Here is a 16,540-nt window from a genome sequence, read left to right on the forward strand (position 1 = left end):
ATATGGCGCGCTTGTACACATCGAGTTACGGTAAACTGTTACGGCAACTTCTGTTTCGCATTCACATACACTGTCTTGCCAACTCAAGATGAAGTCCTCACATCCCATCCTTGTCTAGACCTCAGTTTACGCTACTAATCAGTCTGTCACCACAACCAAGATTTGTTGGGAGGGGAAAGGGGGGGGGGGGGCGGGGAAGCACTGTTACACTCCACATTAAAAGCGTCTGCATTAAAACGGTTCACTGTAATTTGGATGCACTTAGAGACCAAATGCCAAAACAGTGGTACAGAAAAATGTCAGTAGCCTATTGCCCTAAAGAATATTATCTGTCAGCCACCAAAGTACATAAACTATATAATAAAACTATTTAAAAGTACATTTTCACAAATGTAGTGGTTGCACAGCACAAAATTATTTAAAATTTTTTGGATTATTATTTCAGCAAAAACAGCGGTCTTTATAATACTAAAACTTACTTCAGTACACACAGTCGTGATCGCATTTAAGTTGTTTATTTTTATTTTTAGATGACCGGTTTCGATCTTCCAAGAGATCTTCATCAGATCTTACAGACCCAGATGACCGTAGGAGCCGTTGGCGTGGAACAGGCCCATCTGTACAGGCGTGGAGGAAGATGATCTCTTAAAAGATCGAAACCGGTCTTCTACAAATAAAAATACACAAATGCGATCATTTGTGTATTGAAATAAGTTACAAAATTGTATACCGAGCTGCATCAGCTTTCGACATTTCAACACTACAACAGCTGCTGTAAAAAACAATACTTTCAGGTGACAACACCCAAAATGTGACAGATTTCTTGTGAAGCGAAACGTCTGATGAAATTATGTGGTAGAAGCACTGAACGTCTAGAAGGCTATTGCGCTGAGGTGTGTTGGAAAGATATCTACTATCTATGACAGTGACACGTCTTATCAATCTCTCGCACGCAGCTCTGTCGATGGAGAACAGATCTTCCGCTCTGCAGCGGGGTGTTTTGTAACTTCCAGACACACCCGGAAAGCGGAAGGCAAAGATCTTGGCTCGACTTCCAGTTCGTTACACATTTCTAATCTGTCAGGAAGTTTCAATAGCAGAGACGTTTGTTACTGCTGCAACACACGGAGTAGCAGTATACTGAAAAAACGCTGGGAAAAAAGAAACACCGAAAACACAACATAATTAGCATGCCTAATACGGTGTAGGAAAACCGATGGTATCAAATCAACTTTCAAACGTCTCTAAATGGGTAAAAACAGATCCTGTATGATTTTCAAGGCAACTTTATACCTTTCTTCCTGCAAAATAGTAGCACCTTCAGTAACAGAGTCCGCAGCTCGTGGTCTTTCGCAGAGTTCTCGCTTCCAGCGCACGGGGTCCCGGGTTCGATTCCAGGAGGGGTCAGGGGAAGGCAATGGCAAACCACCTCCACTAGGACCTTGTCTAGTACGACGATGCGGGTCTCCCGCAACGTCCCCTACGCCCCTCGGAGTATGGGACCTCATCATCAGTTAACGATAGTAGAGGTGGATAGCGATCATGCACCATTCTCTCCAAAGCAGACCACAGAGGCTCAATAATATAGAGGTCTGGTGACTGGTGGCCAGGCGAGATGCTACAGCTCGCCCCGTGCTGATAGAAACGGCCCTGGATTACGCGAGCTGTGTGATCAGCGATCCTGCAGCGATGGAACGCAACACCACAGTGCCATGGGATGTACGAGGGCAGTTCAATAAGTAATGCAACACATTTTTTTTCTCGGCCAATTTTGGTTGAAAAAACGGAAATTTCTTGTGGAATATTTTCAAACATTCCCGCTTCGTCTCGTATAGTTTCATTGACTTCCGACAGGTGGCAGCGCTGTACGGAGCTGTTAAAACGCCGTCTGTAACGGATGTGCGTTGCAAACAACGGGCAGTGATCGAGTTTCTTTTGGCGGAAAACCAGGGCATCTCAGATATTCATAGGCGCTTGCAGAATGTCTACGGTGATCTGGCAGTGGACAAAAGCACGGTGAGTCGTTGGGCAAAGCGTGTGTCATCATCGCCGCAAGGTCAAGCAAGACTGTCTGATCTCCCGCGTGCGGGCCGACCGTGCACAGCTGTGACTCCTGCAATGGCGGAGCGTGCGAACACACTCGTTCGAGATGATCGACGGATCACCACCAAACAACTCAGTGCTCAACTTGACATCTCTGTTGGTAGTGCTGTCACAATTGTTCACCAGTTGGGATATTCAAAGGTTTGTTCCCGCTGGGTCCCTCGTTGTCTAACCGAACACCATAAAGAGCAAAGGAGAACCATCTGTGCGGAATTGCTTGCTCGTCATGTGGCTGAGGGTGACAATTTCTTGTCAAAGATTGTTACAGGCGATGAAACATGGGTTCATCACTTCGAACCTGAAACAAAACGGCAATCAGTGGAGTGGCGCCACACCCACTCCCCTACCAAGAAAAAGTTTAAAGCCATACCCTCAGCCGGTAAAGTCATGGTTACAGTTTTCTGGGACGCTGAAGGGGTTATTCTGTTGGATGTTCTTCTCCATGGTCAAACGATCAACTCTGAAGTGTATTGTGCTACTCTTCAGAAATTGAAGAAACGACTTCAGCGTGTTCGTAGGCACAAAAATCTGAACGAACTTCTCCTTCTTCATGACAACGCAAGACCTCACACAAGTCTTCGCACCCGAGAGGAGCTCACAAAACTTCAGTGGACTGTTCTTCCTCATGCACCCTACAGCCCCGATCTCGCACCGTCGGATTTCCATATGTTTGGCCCAATGAAGGACGCAATCCGTGGGAGGCACTACGCGGATGATGAAGAAGTTATTGATGCAGTACGACGTTGGCTCCGACATCGACCAGTGGAATGGTACCGTGCAGGCATACAGGCCCTCATTTCAAGGTGGCGTAAGGCCGTAGCATTGAATGGAGATTACGTTGAAAAATAGTGTTGTGTAGCTAAAAGATTGGGGAATAACCTGGTGTATTTCAATGCTGAATAAAACAACCCCTGTTTCAGAAAAAAAATGTGTTGCATTACTTATTGAACTGCCCTCGTACCTCATCTACTAAAATGATCGTATGATTCTTGGCTCTAGTGCAACCTTCCAGATTAACTATGGAATACCACGGTATAGGCGCCCAAATCGTCACCGAACGCGCGCCATTTTTCACTCTTGGGAACAGCGTGAAGCAAGACTCTTCGGGACCACGTCTTCCTGTTACGAGTATTAGCATCACTGTTGAGTGGCGTTGGAATTTGCAGCTCGCTCCGCAGTTCCCTGTGTGCGGAGCCCCCTTCGTGTTATTTTGGTGCTGACAAGGTTCACGAGTGCGACGTTCAGTTCTGCAGTGACTTTCCGTCACAATCCTCTTCAATCAGCGTTCGGTCACGGTCACTCAACAAACACTTTCAACTCCTCTTTGACTTAGAGGAGGAAGGTTTACCGTTTCCGCTGTATATGATATAAACCTTCGATACGGAGCCTCTTGAAATACCAAACCCTGCGGCTACCTTAATTACAGATGTACCGTCCATACGATTACCAACAATCTGCCCAGTTTCAAAAGCAATGAGCACCGATAAATGCACTGACAGCTACACAGAACTGACCACGACTGACATTTGCAACGTATGGAGCATATTGCACATGTGCCATTCGTTATCAGATACATCAGCGCAGCCTATAGCCTTAACTAGTATCTACATTTATGTTCAAGCATGCATTTCTCATGGTGTTTCCAGATGTTTGTCCAACCTCCTTATCTGTGACTTCAAAATTCACACAACACATGAAACAAATGAAATTTGAGACGTTAACATTGTTTGTTTGTTGTCTGTGAATGAATGTCAAACAAAGTTTTTACGTTCATAGATCAGTCTGTGTTGCCCAAGAATTTAATAACGTGGGCTCGGTAGGGTGTAGGTGTCTATTGCAGCTTACAAGTTAATGTTACGAAAAAAATCAGATCTTAAAATGTACTTGTATTTGCAGTGGCCAGAAAGAAGCTAGCGGACGCAGTTCTGTTCGTTTTACGTATAGATATCATTTTTGTTTATTTCCAGTTAAGTGCCCTTAAATCTGCTAATAGTTTTATTCTTCCTGACGTACAAAATGATCTGCTCGTACAGGTTGGAGTTAATGGAAGTAATAGCACATCTTTGAACACTTGGTCTTTAAGCAGAAAGCATACCATGTACCGTAGGCTAGTTTTTTTTCAATTAATTACATATATTATGCAGTTCTATATCCACATTTTGCACAGAAGTCGCTCAAGCATCACATATGTTGTCACTGGTTTCCTCAGTGGTTAGAATGAAACACAGCAGCTGTTTTAGAACCTGAAGATGGCCATTGGCGTCCGTAAATTCTCGAGCAATCAAAGGAAGTGAAACTTCAGCGTCAACGTATGGGCAGGAATTGTCGGTAATACTCTTAGGACCGTACACTTTGCAGATACATTAGTAGGCGATGTGTCTCATAGATGTGTGCAATGAATTACCAGCGCTGCTGGAGAACGTAAATCTTGCTGAAAGAAAACGACTGAGGTTTATACACGGCGGGGCATCACCCCATTTTCCGCTGATCATGCCGCCGTACCTCTGTGCAACGTTCGATGGGCGATGGGCTGCCCGAGGATGTCCGTCCCCTTCGGCGGACCTGAATGCTTTAGTTTTCTGATTGTGAGGGCATTTAAAGGAATTGGCGCATGCCCAGCCCATCGACGGACTGCAGACGTTGCAGGAGCGTGTGACCAATGCATGTGGCGCAACTCGAACGGAGGCAGGGGTATTTGAAACAATGCATCATTCGCTGCGGAGGAAGTGTCAGGATGCGTTGTAACCACACGCAGCACTGCCTACAGTGTCGGCTTCCACGTAACAGACAGATTGGAATGAGAGGACAAGAATGAGCCTTATCGCAAAAGATATTTTTTCCGAACATTTCATTACAGGGACGTTTCTTCTAGTTTTTATCCATACTACCTCGTGTAGAAATATGGACCACGTTTTTAAACAACCATTTTTAAACAGCTCACAGAAAAAAAATCTCCCTCTCTTACATTACCGTGACGTTAACGATATTGGTGACGACGACGACATGCTACGATAATGAGGAGGAGGGGGATGAGGAAGGATGGCAGGACTTAGGGCGTTCAACAATGACGTACGTCCAGAAATTCAGCACTGTCTGTAGCACTGTTTTACAACCAGGAGAGTTCGGCGCATCAGTCACCCCGAATAGCAATCTTAAACTTTCTCTCCGTTTACTGGACATTTTCACAGTCCACCAATCGAGCCATGACGTTCCAGGACAGCTAACAGTACAAGAGACTATCGTAGCCGTCCAGCATAATAATGAAATTTTTTTGTGCCGTTGCCTTACGCAAGAAAAAGACATATTCTCACAAGTTGATCATAATGCAGTAAAGACAATCTGCAGTTTCCAGTACCGCTTTTTTTTTTCACGCACATTTACGGTGAAACAAACTGACAAAATGACGTTGCAGGAATTCTATGTGGAATCCATTAGGTGATGTGTTTTCTGTAGCCAGAATGAGATTTTCACTGTGCAGCGGAGTGTGCGCTGATGTGAAACTTCCTGGCAGCTTAAAACTGTGTGCCGGACCGAGACTCAAACTCGGGACCTTTGCCTTTGGAAGGTAGGAGACGAGGTACTGGCAGAAGTAAAGCTGTGAGGACGTGGCGTGAGTCGTGCTTGGGTAGCTCAGTTGGTAGAGCACTTTCCCGCGAAAGGCAGAGGTCCCGAGTTCGAGTCTCGGTCCGGCACACAGTTTTAATCTGCCAGGAAGTTTCATGTCAGCGCACACTCCGCTGCAGAGTGAAAATCTCATTCTGGGAACATCCCCAAGGCTATGGCTAAGCCATGTCTCCGCAATATCCTTTCTTTCAGGAGTGCTAGTTCTGCAGGGTTCGCAGGAGAGCTTCTGTAAAGTTTGGAAGGTAGAAGACGAGGTACTGGCAGAAGTAAAGCTGCGAGGACAGGGCGTGAGTCGTGCTTGGGTAGCTCAGTTGGTAGAGCACTTGCCCGCGAAAGGCAAAGGAACCGAGTTCGAGTCTCGGTCCAGCACACAGTTTTAATTTCCTGTTTTCTGTAGCTTCACCATTATACAGGCGTCGGGCAATGTTTTACTACATAGGTAGTTGGCAATCTAAAAATAGCAACATCTTGCCAAAATGCAACTTTTGCTTTGCAGCAATGTGTGCGGTATAATGAAACTTTGTGACATATTAGCTCTGTGTGGGGAACCGTGACTTGAAACCAGGCAAATATTTTCTGTTGTATGGGAAGGACCATTAGATGTTCTCGGACAGCTGAGGTGGTGAGGGAATTCTCCTGTGTTGTACACTGCCAGGAAAGTCAAATCCTCATCACTTTATTGATTACAGTTGTCCGATGATCCATTAATACGTTGAGCACGCGTGACAAATTAAAATTTTATACAGTAAGACATTCAGAGTTTAGAAGAAACTGGGGAAAGTGCTCGGCAAACTGAAGATCTGAACGCGAGACGTACTCGACTAGCAAACTTGCCACGGAAGTCACGTATCTTGGTTAGAGCCCTGGAGCGGCTCACAGTCTCAACGTGAGACGCGATTCAACGATGTGTATTCTTTGTAAAAGAGATGTGTAGTAGTGCCTGAGCACTGTGGTGAAGAAGACGGGAGAGTCTCTTCCCGGTTTGGATGAGGTTATACAGCATGAAGTGCTGCAAGCTGGGCCTCTAAGTCAGTTCGCATGGTGTGCTGTGGTAGCGCGCAGCTCGCGTTAGGCAGGTGTAAGGGCTGCAATGCCAGTCTGGCACACCACAGGCAACGCATTAAGATCAATTTTCGTGATGCTTTGAGAAGCTTGCAGGAGTGGACGGATATTATTCCCATGAAACAAAAAACCTAAACTTCGTTCGAACAGGCCATGAAGGCCCAACGGTAACTACCGAGCGCCGTGTCATCCTCAGTCGACAGGCGTCGCTGGATGCGGATATGGAGGGGCATGAGGTCAGCTCGCCGCTCTCCCAGCCGTTTTCGTGACCAGAGCTACTACTTTTCAGTCATGTACCTCCCCAATCGGCCTCACAATGGCTGAGTACACCGCATTTACCAAGAGCTCTCGGCAGACTCGGACGGTCACCCATCCAAGTGCTAGCCAAGCCCGACAACGCTTCACTTGATCTGACGGGAACCGATGTTAACACTGCGGCAAGGCCGTTGGCCATTATTCCTCTGAATGCTATATCCTGAAAGAGAACACATATCTGCAATCCAAAAATTATTAAGTTTTACTATACTTGGACAAATGAAAAGCATATACTATTTACACTACTGGCCATTAAAATTGCTACACCACGAAGATATCTTGCTACAGACGCGAAATTTAACCTACAGGGAGAAGATCATGTGATATGCAAATGATCAGCTTTTCAGAGCATTCACACAAGGTTGGCGCCAGTGGCGACACCTACAACGTGCCGACATGAGGAAAGTTGCCAGCCGATTTCTCTTACACAAATAACAGTTGACCGGCGTTGCCTGGTGAAACGTTGTTGTGATGCCTCGTGTAAGGAGGAGAAATGCGTACCATCACGTTTCCGACTTTGATAAAGGTCGGATTGTAGCCTATCGCGATTGCGGTTTAAGGTATCGCGACATTGCTGCTCGCGTTGGTCGAGATCCAATGACTGTTAGCAGAATATGGAATCGGTGGGTTCAGGAGGGTAATACGGAACGCCGTGCTGGATCCCAACGGCCTCGTATCAGTAGCAGTCGAGATGACAGGCATCTTATCCGCATGGCTGTAACGGATCGTGCAGCCACGTCTCGATCCCCGAGTCAACAGATGGGGACGTTTGCAAGACAACAACCATCTGCACAAACAGTTCGACGACGTTTGCAGCAGCATGGACTATCAGCTCGGAGACCATGGCTGCGGTTACCCTTGACGCTGCATCACAGACAGGAGCGCCTGCGATGGTGTACTCAACGACGAACCTGGGTGCACAAATGGCAAAACGTCATTTTTTCGGATGAATCCAGGTTCTGTTTACAGCATTATAATGGTCGCATCCGTGTTTGGCGACATCGCGGTGAACGCACATTGGAACCGTGTATTCCTCATCGCCATACTGGCGTATCACCCGGTGTGATGGTATGGGGTGTCATTGGTTACACCTCTCGGTCACCTCTTATTCGCATTGACGGCACTTTGAACACTGGACGTTACATTTCAGATGTGTTCTGACCCGTGGTTCTACCCTTCATTCGATCCCTGCGAAACCCTACATTTGAGCAGGATAATGCACGACCGCATGTTGCAGGTCCTGTACGGGCCTTTCTGGATACAGAAAATGTTCGACTGCTGCCCTGGTCAGCACATTCTCCAGATCTCTCACCAATTGAAAACGTCTGGTCAATGGTGGCCGAGCAACTGGCTCGTCACAATACGCCGGTCACTACTCTTGATGAACTGTGGTATCGTGTGGAAGCTGCATGGGCAGCTGTACCCGTACACGCTATCCAAGCTCTGTTTGACTCAATGCCCAGGCGTATCAAGGCCGTTATTACGGCCGGAGGTGGTTGTTCTGGGTACTGATTTCTCAGGATCTATGCACCCAAATTGCATGAAAATGTAATCACGTGTCAGTTCTAGTATAATATATTTGTCCAATGAATACCCGTTTATCATCTGCATTTCTTCTTGATGTGGCAATTTTAATGGCCAGAAGTGTATAAAATAAGGACAAAGATGAAAAAATTTTCGTTAAAAAAGACTTTCGAACAGCGGAAAGTCAACTTCATACACTGTGGAAAATTCACCGTTCTATCTTTGTCAGAGACATCCGTAGGGATCACTCTTTGGCACTAATAAACTATCATTGCCAGTTATCTTAGAAATCCCATCGTTGATTCAAAATCCCAGTCACTTCCGTAGTTCTGTACAGGGTGTCCCAGGAAGAATGGTCAGTATTCAGAGATATGACAGGAAGCAACACATCTCTTCCACTGAACAAATGCTCGTAGTTCTTAAGGAATGCCTTTACAGCCAATTTATACTACGTATTTTTTTCTTGTTTCCACCGCCTCTCAAAATATCGAAAGAAAAGAGCTTGCAGTAGAAAGAATTTGTTTCAGAGCGTAGAAAATGATGACGTACTCATAGCTCTGAAGGTATGCGTTTTACAGCACATGTTTACTACACTTTTTTGCCCCGAACGATTGTTCCTGTCATAGCCCTGAACACTAACCATTCCTCCGGGGACACCCTGTATATTCACTTTTTGCAAGATGGTCGGAGTCTCACAACGCCACTTTCACGATTCAGTACCAGGCAAAGTGACGTGACGTTATGTTGACGTTCTGTCTAGTGTGAACTCGCCGCTATTTGACGGTGATGTTTCCCTCCCGTTCCCTAAAGTTCCGTTGTCATCCACTGTGAATTGACCTTTAGAGCAGAGGTGACGAATCTCATTCATAATTTCTAAAGAACACGGTTTCGAAATTCACACTGCACGTTAGCGAGATTTCAAGTCATTGGCTTCTAGACGTCTGTATAATTTTCTAACGTTTCCCGAGGGTGAGCGATTGTTAGTTTTTGCAAACTAATAGCATCACCAACGGAGAGTAAAAAAGCCTGGCAGTTCTTGATACCAAAACTTTTGAATAGCACGTAAACAAATTTTATACCCATCCAGTCGTTACTATTATTATTATTATTATTGTTATTATTATATGCTTCAATTACAGTAATACACATTTAGCAAAACAAAGAAATATATATAAAAATAAACACGTGAAATCATGTACAGTATACAAGTCTTAAAACGGCTCACACTACACAGACTAAATACTTCATTATCAGGCATACTGATCGTATATCTCTTGCTCTGGTGTTTTCCTGACCTCAGTTTTCACCAAACCGAGCTACAACTCCTGAGCAATGACTGGTCTGTACACTCTGTAACACAGAGTGGAGCTTTTTGGGAAATGGACATTAGTGTACATAATGGCCATAAGGATTTGAGTGTAGCGTCTGTTCCATTCATCACGTTTAATGCGAGGACAAATGCCGTATGACGGAGTGTGAGAAGTGACTGATTGGCTTCGGCCTCCCAAAAGTCATCATGTGTGTTAAGTAGGAACTTCTGCTTTTTTTGCCGCCGCGTCTATTATTCCAGTTAACGGGTAGCGGCAAACTCCGTCATCAGCAAGAAATTCACGTCAGCACTGCGGGCGAAAGACTATCGTAACGGTCTGGCAACCGCCGAAGTGTGTCAAGAATACTGTCCACAAAATTCCTTTCTCGATAAATAGAAACTGCTACAGTACCAGACCGCTGGTTCCCATCGCCCCGTTTCTCAATGCGTATTCTGGAGAGATTTGTGTCACGCGGATAACTGAAGTAGAAATGCGTGCAACAGACCCTCGCTCATTCCTGCCGACGCTGTCACCCAATTACAATGGGCCAAGTGGCACCAACAGTGGGCCATAGAGAACTGGAAAGGACTTGTCTGGTCACACCAATCACTCATACTTGGTTTTATGTGAACAATGTGTCGTGCGGCGTTCATCGTGGGCCGCAAAATATCTTCCAAGAGAACTACAAAAAAAGAATGGAGTTAAGACAGAGGAGATTACGTTGTTCGGAGGTTCCTTAATAACGTGGAAATGGGTCTTTGCGTAAAGGGCACAGATACTTTGGATTTGAACATATAAACAAAGCTGCTAGAAAACCGTATCGTTTTTGTTTGTCTAATTTTAATGAGAACCGTAACAATAAGAACAGTCTCCCCCTATGGCAGTTCTAGTGCCCATTGGTATCAACCTGTTACTGCTTGCAGTAAAGGTAACTCAGAATTAATTATCTGTAACAGTGCACCCAGCCCCTGGAGTTGAAATGCACGTAGTAGATTTCCCATCAAGTGTGACAACTTGCAAAACGTCAGAGGCGTCATCCATGCAGCCTGGCTACCCTTTCGAAAGTTTTGGGGCATGGGTGACTAGGCATTGATGACTCATATATCCACAACCCTAACCAATTCCTTCCACAGTGGGCTACACCTATTACCAAAGATTGTAGAGATATTAAAGAGTACTATAACAAGGGTCGCCATCTTTTTATCGCGAAGGTAATGGTGTAGGCTTAGCATTAGTCATGTCCAAAAAAAAAAAAAGACCTTACTTAAGAACCGTAAGTGGAAGAAATCAAAACGGTGTCAGACGCGCAGAGTGACATTTAATGTCTATGAAAGTCTTTTTGATTTTAGTTTCCAAAGGGTAGTTCTCCGAGTATCAGCCACCCCCGACAGAAGTACTCTTTTCAGTCACTGATAACAGCTCTCCAGCAAACTCGCACTTACAAGCTTGTGTTGGACTTCAGAGGCAGAAACAGAGCCGACCAAGATTCAAGTGGAGGAGGGGGCGAAAGAGGAGGAGAGGAAAGAGAAGAGGGAGAGGTAGTGTCAGATTTCTGATTCATATCAGTGCTTTTTCGAGCGAAACTCTGTGAAAGAACAACTGTAATCGCGCCTGTAGAATTTGTACTACGCCACACTGTAGATAAAGGAGAAATACGAAATCTAAAAACAGTTTCGTCAAGAAGAAGACACGCCATTGAAGTTAAATAAGAATGATCTAGTTTTCAGTAATGGAATGTTTCGTTGGATAAGTCTCGTCTTGTAGTATTATTTTCAGGAGAAGCAGGTCGGTCACTTTTTTGTATTTCTTTCACCTGCCACGAACAAGTTCAGAAACTTCCGTTGGGTTTTCCAGGATGACTTCTAGCAACAGGAAAACCCAGGCTCTTTACATGCTACAGATGCACGTATCAGTAAAATACTTCGTAAATTGTTCATGTAGAATGGTTTTGAGCAGGAAGAAGGTCAACTGTTGCAATTCCTGCTAGATGTCGCCGTAGATATTTCTTATTGTCACTTTACTCGCCCGAAATTTAGTCCAATGCCTTCTCCTCTTTGCTATCTTGCTCGCTTACTTTCTGATAACTTTATTGATGACGATGCCAGTTTATAGTGCTTTAGTGGAGACGGGTGATAGAAGCCACCTGTCTGAGTACTGGAAAATAGGAAATCAATTGGCAAAAACTAATAGCACAAGAGCAACGCGATCGGAAATGAGGACTAAGGTAGAAGAAACCGCACGCACATGGGAGAATGACGCCAAATTTCATGATTTGGGCAATTCTTGTATCAAGAGTGGTGATAGTAACTTTGAGGCTTTACTCAGTGGTAAAAATGGTTCAAATGGCTCTGAGCACTATGGGACTTAACTTCTGAGGTCATCAGTCCCCTAGAGCTTAGACCTACTTCAACCTAACTAAGCTAAGGACATCACACACATCCATGCCCGAAGCAGGATTCGAACCTGCGACCGTAGCGGTCGCGCGGTTCCAGACTGTAGCGGCTAGAACCGCTCGGCCACCCAGGCCGGCTACTCAGAGGTAAACGTTATGTGAATACATGCAGCATCATTCTGAAGCAAACGTAGCTACCTGGACTGAGGGGCGTCATCACATTGTTTGTGATGTAACCAAAGTAATACTCTGGATTGTTTGCGCCAGGGAAGGCAGTGTATTTGTGAGTTACGAAGAAAGGTAACGTGCGCTTTGACGACCGACTTAAAACAATGCGAAACAGGTCTCCAACCTCGAACACAGCACCGCCGGCCTAAGCTTCTCTGTTTCATTCAGGAGTCGCTCCACCAGCGACCCGCATGAAACACGGAACTTTCTGATCTGCAGTGGCAATGTACTGTATCTGTGGTGCGTGTCTCTAAGATATTTTTCTGGAGAACGACTACATGATGAAATAGTAGCCACTTGGAGATACACAAAACCAACTGAAAGTTTCGGCTACACACGAGCTGTTTTGCGATAATACTGCGCGTATTGTAATAAGACGATAAGAAATTATACAGAGAGACTGCTAAAAAGATACATATTAGGAATAGCTATTAGAAAATATGACTTAATGTCGTATAATCAAACTGTTTCGAATTTCAAAATACTACTTTCTATAATGAGCGAGAAGTATCCTTGAGAGACCCGAAGGAAACAGAAAGGGCCGGGCGTATTTTCCATCGTTTCGTAACGGTGTGTGGTCTTTGTTGTGCCTAGAGGCGTCATACGGCACCAGCTAGCTGATGTACACGGATCTTTTTATAATACGCCAGAAGATATTGCGTCATCGAGTTTTCAATATCTGTTTTTCCTAAACAAGATGGCGGACCCCACTGTGTATACGAATTGCACACGCCACTTGATTCCAAGGCAGATGGCTTGAATGTCTTTAACTAAAGCGTGAAGTGGTTATTTCTATTTATTTCCACTGTTGGCCAGTTTCGGCTAATAAGCCATTTTCAAGTGGTATGAAACAGCATGTGGAATGAATATAATGCAATGTTAGCGTCTTTGTGATGGTTTCTGCTATCTGGTTACTCTATAGACACTTAAGTAACTTCTTTGTATACATCAACAGTAATGTCCGTGCTTGCACAACGGACTATTAAGAAAATTCTCGTTGACTCCGAAAGTAGTGAGATAGATTAACATTTCCGAGCTGTCAATTACCACCTTTGTGACTGCAGCTTTCGTGTTCACACGAACTACAACAGCGCATTAACGTGTAATTAATTGCTGGTGTTAACTGCCTGTTACACGGTTTCCGGTGCTATGACAGCTTGCTTTATGAGAGTTTACTCACACTGGGCGGTTTCCCCGTTTCATCTGCGATTGTTTTTATACCGACTGTATACATGACTCCTTGCAAATTTTAAGTATGCCTGCCATATGCTGGTGGCTGGATGCCTTGGAGGTTTTTGCCTAGGCCTTTACACTACCGCTTGAAACTGACGTAATAGCTGATCCGGTCAGTAGTGGAAAACGTTACCATTCCACAGATTTTCTACGACTGTGGTGCCTGCTCGCAGCAAAGTAACTTAATGAAAGCAATGTTCATCGTCGTAACTAATCTTCAAGGTAAAGAGACGAACTACGCTATAATTGCATATCACTTGTTCACCAGATTGTGCTCCGATGTTTCGTCTAATTATAACACGAGATACGGAGGAACTTCTGCTTCCTGTATACCACAACGTCACTCAGTGCATCGACTAACTACTGAGTTTGGTTGCTGTAAAGGATTTCGCTTTAAATACAGAGTTTGCACTACAATATTTTATACAGCTTAAGACTTCATGCGCCCAATGTAATTTTATTGTTTCTTCCCAACCAAGAGCCTTTCCATGGAATACATCATTTGTTCACATACGAGACCAAAATAAAGAATTACTCGGTTACTACTGCATTCAGTTCACATTTTCGACTTCTGCAAAGTGGGTATATACTTTCTGATGCCCGTTGTCTACGGATCAGAAAACCTGTACTCGTCTCTGTAAGCTGTCCGCACTTAAATAATCCGTTGCAGGCCAAGTTTCATGAGTAACATGGACGTATTACTAAATCCAAAACAGTTCTTTGATGGAAACGCGACCATTACAAGGCCTGACTTTCGTTAAGCTACAACAGGAGGCCACATGAAAGACGCATCATTAGACCAGCGCTTCCTAAAGCATGTTTCGTGGAAATGAAAAAGTGCTCCACGAAGATCTGTTAATCACAGGTCGTTTTTTTTTCGACACTTTGACGAAGCTAACAAATTTTTTTAAATTTTATTATGATCTCTGCTATTAGTTATGGTTTACAATTAGAGTAATCACTGACTAAAACAAGTTTTTCTCAGAATGATATTTTCGCTCCGCGGCGGAGTGTGCGTTGATATGAAACTTCCTGGCAGATCAAAACTGTGTGCTGGACCGAGACTGGAACTCGGGACCTTTGCCTTACGCGGGCAAGTGCTCTACCATCTGAGCTATCCAAGCACAACTCACGCCCCGTCCTCATAGCTTCACTTCTGCCAGTACCTCGTCTCCTACCATCCAAACTTTACAGAAGCTCTCCTGCGAACCTTGCAGAACTAGCATTCCTGAAAGAAAGGATATTGCGGAGACATTGTAGCCGGCCGTGGTGGCTGAGCGGTTCTAGGCGCTTCAGTCCGGAACCGCGCGACTGCTACGGTCGCAGGTTCGAATCCTGCCTGGGGCTTGGATGGAGGTTAGTTAGGTTTAAGTAGTTCTAAGTTGTAGGGGACTGATGACCTCAGATGTTAAGTCCCATAGCGCTCAGAGCCATTTGAATTTGGAGACATGGCTTAGCCACACCCAGGGGAGATTTTCACTCTGCAGCGGAGTGTGCGCCGATATGAAACTTCCTGGTAGATTAAAACTGTGTTCCGGATAGAGACTCGAACTCGGAAGCTTTTTCTTTCGTGGGCAAGTGCTCTACCATCTGAGCTACCCAAGCACGACTCATGCCCCGACCCCACAGCTTCACTTCTGCCAGTACCTCGTCTCCTACCTCCCGAGTTCGAGGCTCGGTCCGGCACACAGTTTTAATCTGCCAGGAAGTTTCAAGTTTTTCTCATTTTTAAAAAATTTATTAATCTTCCAAATAAACAAGGTGTTCCATCAGAGTACCTCGATTCTCGAAGTATTCCGCCAGAGGAAAAATTTGGGAACCCCTGCATTGGACGATAACGATTTCCGGTCTTTCCTTTGCATCACTTCAAAAGAACGTCAGCAACATGAAAATCACAGTCGAGCCACTCCCAGCGTCCTGTGTGCCACAGGACACGAATACTTAGCTTTTATTTCTTTTTTCCAACTGAGGCGCACAATGAGACTTCAAATTCGCACTTAACCCTGTTAAACTATTGTATCATTTCCACCGAGATGCCGTGACTGACCGGAACCGCGATACCGATAAATAAATACAGCATTCTGCGCGAAATCGTATTCAGCATCCGATCCCAGGACTTGGTCCGGAGAAAGCGGAAAAAATGAAATAATGGAAAAGAATAAATATTTTCGCAACTAGATTATGAACCCGTATTCTGGCGTGATATAGCTAACATGTTCAGGCTAGCCCCTTCTTGACGCTTACTCAATGACATGCACTGTGTATTGGTTTCACGTTTCACACACCTCCTTCGCCTAGCTCCATAAACACAAACGCAACAGGAGTATTTACACACTCTCACAGCAGGCCAGAATACATGCCAAACCGGCGCGTGCGCAGAAAGCGTTCCGTTTCATCAGCTGAAGCACCGTTAGGCGTCTGTCACACATTTACACCGCTCAAACTTTCCTTTTACTCTCATGATTCTGTCAAGCGCTACAGTTCCTACTCGCGGAGCCATTTACCTCCTCGCAAAAATATATACTAGATATGGCTATAAAATAACGCGAATGGTGCTGTTCCAGGGTAAGTACACATGCGCCAAAGATGAACGACCAATAGCTGTGAAGCATTCAGTAAAACGCGGCATCTCTTGTGTCTGTAGACAAATCACTGCAGCCGTGGCCATCGTTTGCGTAACAGCTATTGTTTTGTTTTGCTGAAAAAATGATAGTTTAATAATAGAGCAACGAATTCTCGTGAAGTTTCA

The 16,540-nt window shown here is 44.8% G+C and overlaps 1 protein-coding gene across 1 annotated transcript in view; it reads left to right on the forward strand.

The window, feature by feature from the left end:
- The window catches only part of LOC124595836 (transforming growth factor-beta-induced protein ig-h3), a 308,160-nt gene that overhangs the window by 816 nt on the left and 290,804 nt on the right, over window positions 1-16,540 (forward strand). The gene's annotated exons all lie outside the window — the stretch shown is intronic.

The sequence above is a fragment of the Schistocerca americana genome, chromosome 2, assembly GCF_021461395.2.
Source record: "Schistocerca americana isolate TAMUIC-IGC-003095 chromosome 2, iqSchAmer2.1, whole genome shotgun sequence".
NCBI classification, from domain to species: Eukaryota; Metazoa; Arthropoda; class Insecta; order Orthoptera; family Acrididae; genus Schistocerca; species Schistocerca americana.